The sequence below is a fragment of the Sphaeramia orbicularis genome, unplaced genomic scaffold (assembly GCF_902148855.1).
Source record: "Sphaeramia orbicularis unplaced genomic scaffold, fSphaOr1.1, whole genome shotgun sequence".
NCBI classification, from domain to species: Eukaryota; Metazoa; Chordata; class Actinopteri; order Kurtiformes; family Apogonidae; genus Sphaeramia; species Sphaeramia orbicularis.
The window spans coordinates 21,292-28,388 of NW_021941706.1; positions in this window are offsets into that span (position 1 = coordinate 21,292).

Below are 7,097 nucleotides of genomic sequence, written 5' to 3' on the forward strand. Positions count from 1 at the left end.
TTGGAAAATATGTGATTTTCACTGCAAAAATGCGAAGGATAATATAATATATGATGACAAAAAGATCAATTCATTTGGAAGTCACCACAAAAATAGTTATGGATCTTTATGGGTTGAAAAGAAAGCAGTGATATTATAAAATGTGCTTTGTGCATTGTGTTACATTGTAGAAGTATGAATATACTAAGATAAGATAAGCTAAGCTAAGCTAAGATAAGATAAGATAAGATAAGATAAGATAAGATAAGATAAGATAAGATAAGATAAGATAAGATAAGATAAGATATTCCTTTATTAGTCCCACAAGTAAAAGAAAGAAATTCCATGTATATATGTCATATTTGTCTGACTGACTTGTTTCATTTGGAAATATACTACTACTGACTACTGTTACATGTGTGTTCACACTGTTTATATTGTTTACACCACTACTACATTTGTACATTTTTATACTACTTTTATATTTTAAATCTTAGCCATATTTTTCAATTGCACACTTTCTATATTTTATACTTTTTCTCACTTTTTCAGTTTAATTTTCAAAATGAGGACAAATTGTAATAATGGATGTTTTTCCTCATGAATCCTCAATAACAACATTGACAAACAATTATAAAATCTATTGTCTATTTATGGCTCTCATTTTTGACCTCATTTGAGCACATAAGTCAAGATCTATACTCATTAATGGAGATGGATTTTATTTCCTTTTCCCTTTTTTTGTATTCGCTCCCCTTCCTTCTCTTTCCAACATCTGGGTCAAATCTGATGAATACAATGTCACCCCACTCGAGCACACTTAACACTCCATCCAATCTGCAGACACGTCCAATAACAAGCATCCTGCCTGTGGACTTACGGACCATTTGCCACTCGATCGGAGCAGAGGTGACCAAGGGTGGGGGGGGAACGGGGGCTTGTGAACACGAAGGGCCAGGTTTGAATTGTTCTAAGGGTTAAACTTATCCACAGGATTTCCATCACAAAAGCATCCTCAGCGGTGAGCAGAACGTGACCTTGGGGCCTGCCAGGGACATTCGCCAAGGCCTCCGCCATTCATGTGTTGGCCTAATAGGTCGCTGTCTATCACAGCACACCACACTCCAACCCTCACCCCACCCCCTCCTCCTCCTCCTTCACTGGCTTTATTATGCTGATCTAATGACTGTGGAGGGTAATCCAGAAGACCCTCATTAGCAATGAGGTGGCATGGAACGCATTCACACAGATCTGATCTGGACACTGGCTGCCATACCTGCCAACTTGGATGAGCTTAAAAGGAGCAGCGGTTGTTGTTGCACTTCTCTGTAATGTTATTTATCTGTTTTCCTTTTTTTCCCCCTTTTACATGTGTGTTATTGATCTTATGGGAAACTGCATTATCACTGAAACACCTCCAGAGATACGGAGAAAAAAATAATCAATAGACTGGCCACACAGGACGCCGTCTCTGAAGAGAGATAACGTGGAAACAGCGACCTGAAAGGACATGTTTTGTCTGATAAGTTTGTCTAATAATGCAGAACAGATAAATATCTCAGTGGGAGGCAAGCCGTTGTCAAGAAAGCTGTAAAAAAAAAAAAAAAAAGACACTTCAGTTCAAACCAGAGATTAGCAGAGATGCACTGCATTTGCAAAACAAAGTACAGACACCGGATTCATCATTTTTAGAAGAGATGTTATGATTTAATACTGTATTTGTAATTCAAGTCTGGTTACATGTGTTATGTGTGTTTCTACCCATTCCTCAAGCATGCATTACAAAAACTTTTGAAAAAATAGATACTCACAAATAATGTGAGAGATTATGATATTCATTCATTCATTCATTCATTCATTTGCTGAACCCACTTTATCCTCACTAGGGTCACGGGGGTCGCTTGGAGCCTATCCCAGCTACATGGCGGTGAAGGCAGGGTACACCCTGGACAAGTTGCCAGTTCATCACAGGGCTGACATATAGGAGACAAACAATCCACTCCCACATTCACACCTATGGGCAATTTAGATTAACCAATTAACCTATCAGAGCATGTGTTTGGATAGTGGGAGGAAGCCAGAGTACCCGGAGGGAATCCACGCAGACACGGGGAGAACATTGCAAACTCCACACAGAAAGGTCCCACCACCATCGACTTGTGTTGGAATTGAACCCAGGACCTTCTTGCTGTGAGGCACGAGTGCTAACCACTACACCACTGTGTCGCCGAGATTATGATAATGATATGATATAATGTAATGCAAGAAATACACACTCACACTCCATATATGCTAATGTTGGTTAGGGTATCACACTATCACACACAGGGTACCCTCGATTTGGGTGTGAGGTGTCATTTTCCAGCATACAGGGAAGAATGACAAATGTTTACACAATAAATGGTGATGGGTTGGTTGAATTTGACATATTGTTTAAAGTGTAAAATATTTTTGCACTGGCTTCATTTTGGAGCTGAGGTCCTTGCCCTTTGCACCTGACCCATGACGTTTATGGATGTACCATTGACTTCTATCTGCTACGCTTGAAATCTGATGCTATAAGAGTAACGTAGGCATGTGAAAACAGACACCAAAGGTTTTTGACCAAGTGGACATATGGGACAACTTGGAAGTGAAAGCAGGTTTATTTTAAAACACAGAACATTTAGGTGGTTTTTACTTCTCAGTGTTCAAACTTATGTTGAGGTTTCAAGTTGAAAGTATTAATCAGTTAATCAACTTAAACTGATTAAAACAATTATTCAATTCCAATTTTTCTGTATTGATCTTTCGTTTCCTTAATTTTGCTGCTGCTAAACATCGGTTCCACTGTTGTGTTTCACATGGATGCTTATTGTGACGCACATGACGCCAGGATCAACACAACCACCTGGAGTGTAGCTCAGAAGAGACAAGGACAAAAAGGCAGAAAATGTCTATTTGTTCACTTTTCTTCACTGGAACCATCACTTACTCCTTTAAGCTCTTAAACTTTCACACAAACATTAAAAATATTGTCTTTATTTTTTTCAGTTGTATGTTAGTTCCATATGAAGTTGTTATTAAGTTGATCCAAATGTGCTGTAGACTGCAGTGCACATAGTGTTTGTAGCTGATCATTAACTTATTTGTTATTGTTATATCTACAGATACTTTTATATATACTTTTATACTGTTGTTATTGTTATTTCTATATAGATATTTTTTAATATATCCTTTTACTTTTATACTTTTTGCGGTTGTTATTTCAGCTGGTTCTGGAATAAAGGACAAGATGTTTGTCATTTTCACACATGTCTGTTTCACATTTTTATATTTTTTTTTGCCTACTCAATAATCATTTAATCAAAGCCCCAATTTAATAATCAAACATTCTGTCTTGATTGTGGATTTTTTCTGTAATGTGGGACCAAAAGTGTATTTAATCTGTGTCAGTTTAATGTATTTTTTGTGTTTAGCTTTGCTCTGATAAAACACCACATTTATCTTCTGAGGGTGGATCTGAAAGGTTTTGGAGCCCACTGACTTATGTGTTCCAATAGTTTTAGTTGCTCAAAGACATGCTTTAGATCAGTGCATTAGTCATCACATACAAGATGGTTGAATCAGTTGTCACCTGTCATACATACAGTACATCCTATATATTTCTATTAGGCGTCTGTTTAAAGTGATGAATCAGTTTTCAGGGTGTATTGTGATGTGGAGACAGGAACGTCAGGAGTTGAGAGAACACACTGTAATCCCTGAACAGCGCTGAATGTACAACTCTGCCTGAGGGCTGTTTCCTATGTTTACATTTCTACTGTTATAGTTTTTTTTTTTTTAATTTTTGTGTAATTCAGTGCTGTGGAAAAGTCCTGTCTTTTTCTTTTCTGTATTCCAATGATATGGTTTGTCAACAAATTATGTGAATCCTGTCAAAACTCCCACATATGTCGAAATGAATATACGGCAAAAAGACAAAGAGCAGCCTTGTGTCTTTTCAGTCCTTTGTCTGAGTTCTCATTGTTTTCTTACATCAACAACACGGCCAAAGCATTTTGACGTCTTATTTGCGGATAAAGACACAAGGACTTGTCATTGTGAATGCTACCAACATGTTCACTGATTATTTATGAGAGATGAAGCAAGGAATTTGTGCAAGCTTTTGCAGGTAATCATTGGCGTGATGCAATCTGTACACACTGTTCTGAGAATGCACCCCAAAGCAACTGTGAAAAAACCACAAGAAATACTTCTGGATCTTAAACTGCAATAGCCAAAGATATTGTGCCTAAATCTAAACACTAGTAAATATGACACCAACTGGATTTCTAGGACTTGAACCTTGCATATTCTAAATAGTCATAGTATATAGTCATTTTGTCAGTCATAATTGAGTAATTGGAAAGACTCCAATCCAAATACCAGCAAAAGACCTTGCATTCTTTCCTTTCTTAATGTAGTGTGAAGACTATTAAAACTACTCTAACATAAAATCCAATCTAGTATAAGGTCTAAGTCAGTGGTGGCTGCTGGTTCTTTAAAACAGGGGAAGTTCATTTTACAGCTCCATCCATAAAACTTTGTCGTATTGTAGCAAAGTGATTAGAAATAAAAGGAATACTTAACTGAGGCTATGTTATGCTTCATCTATAACATAACAACCACAACAACACACACTTGCAGGTGTATGACCTGACCCGTTTTCTCTTCAGCTGGTCTAGTCACGGCACGTTGGCAAACGACCTCTCTTCCACTGATAACCACATGGAACTGAGCTCCAACGTGCTCCGATGCCGGTATGTTTCAACATCGCTGTCAGTCAAAACGGGTTCAGCCTTTCGGGCCAATACCTACTCTTTCGAACAGTTCATCCAATCCAACGTCCAAAGTCCAGTGTCCTCGCACACCTGCTGACCATTCACCCCTAGGGACGCTGAATGTGCGTGGGAGGGGTTTGGGTGTGTCACAGGCTGGCTCAAAGCCTGTGGCAAAAATGAGGGGACAGATAACAGTGCAGGCCCAATTCAAAAGAAGTAATTTTAAATGATAATGAATTCAAACAAAGAAAATGGGCATGGGGGTGCGAGTGTGTAAATACGTAGAGTGTATTAGAGGTTTATGTGTGAGTGGAAACCGTATGTGCAATTGTAGATGAATGTACAGCAGAACAAGACTGGAACAAAACAAAACAGGGTTGTACCTGAGGGCAGAGAGAGAGAGAGAATGAATATTATGGAGCCAGCTTTGTAGCAAGTGGCGGCTGCTCGTCTTTCAGACAGGGGAAGCTCCTGGTTGGCTTACATCAAAAAAAAAAAAAAAATTGTCAAGTTATTTAAACATACATTCAGCCCTCCGTTCCTTTTCAAGAAAATGGTCAATGACCTTATCGTACCAAGTAGGTGTCTTTTCCAAGAGACTGGACCAGTGTCCTCTCAATGTCCAGCAGAGCTAGGCTGCTTAGACGGCCTTGGCCCATTGTGTTGCGAGTGTAAGACTTCAGCCTTTTAAACAAGAGATGCTCCTTTCACTCTGACCTAGCCGACAGTTTGATTAATTTAACTATCTACAAAATGATATTAAACTCAAACAAGAAATGATTAAATTATGTAACTGAAACAAGAAAACGCTGAAATTTTGTAAAACTGAAAAAAGGAAGTACAATGAGTGTGTTTTATTTACAGTTGCAAGAAATGAACGAGTAATTTCGTAGTGGTTCTCTTGATTTCACAGCAGAATGCGTGCCGGTATTAAACGAACTGTGTCAGTGAAGGAGGAGATCTCAAATAGCTGTCAATCAAAAGGGATTCAGCCTTTCAACGGATCCTCCAATCAGCGCGTGGATTCTGGCGTCAGCCCGGCCGAACTCCGCCACACAGCTCCATTCACCCCCAGAGACGCCCGGCCGTCTGGGGGCGGGACAACATCGGTGCATTTATCCAATTACCGTCCAGTTTTGAGGCAATGAAAAAAAAACTGTTCCATCAGTCCCATTGAAGCCCGTAGTCTACGGGCAAATGCACTGAGCAGAGTCATATGAGAAACCAGCGCAACAGGAATGTATGAGAAGTGAACAACATTGCGTCCGTTGATTTGTGATAAGCTGATTCTGAACGAACTCGTCTGTGAGATGAACGTGTTCTAAACATTTGTGGTCAAATGAAAAGTAAAATGTCAACACATACACCGTACATATTAACCATTTAGTTTTCGTAATTTTAGGGGAAGACGGGCTTCCCTTGCAGTCTACGAGAAATCGCCACTGCTTTGTAGTCAGCCCAGTGGTGATCCAATTAAAAGGCCCCTCCTCTACCTGCAGGAGGAACTCAGGGCCGTGACAGGTGGGGTGATTTTATGCATTTAGCCAGTGACCACCATGCTTCTCTGCGGTGGAAAAAAACAGGTCGGTGCTGCCTCATACTCTAGACCAACCCATTAACACTCAACGTCACGGGAAATTCAACAGTGCAGGCTACTGATATGAGAATGTATCGGGGACTTTGTGTCAGAAAGCAAACGAAACAGCTGACCAGGACAACATAGCCATAAAATTAAGTGCAAACTTGTTGATATTTTAATGTAAATGTAATTTGTATTTTATTGTAAATTACACCAGCGCAGTTCATGCCCATCTCATTTCCGAAATGTTAGGGGAAGTTCAGCTTCCCTTACTGTCTGAAAGCAATCACCTCTGGTCTAAATGTTCGAACCATTAGAGCTGCAGCTATTGATTTATTTTTGTACTATGGGCCACTTTTTCACTATGAATTAAACCCTCAAGACCTAAACTGTCATCAGCAACCAAACATCTACTGATTGAATACCCTTAAACCACTAATTCTATCACTACATGTAACTGATTAATCTATAAAATTTTCTTAAATTCAATTAAACAATATTTGAATGGGTGAGGAAAAAAATTGAAAAATGTGAAACAGACATCTCTGAAAACGATAAACAACTTGTCCTTTATTCCAGAACCAGCTGAAAAAACATCAAACACAAAAAGTATAAAAGTAAAAGGATATGTAAAAAAAATACTATATAAAACAACAACAAATGAGTCAAATCATCTACAAACAATTGCACTGCAGTCTTCAACACATTTGGATCCAACTTATTAATATCTTAAGATG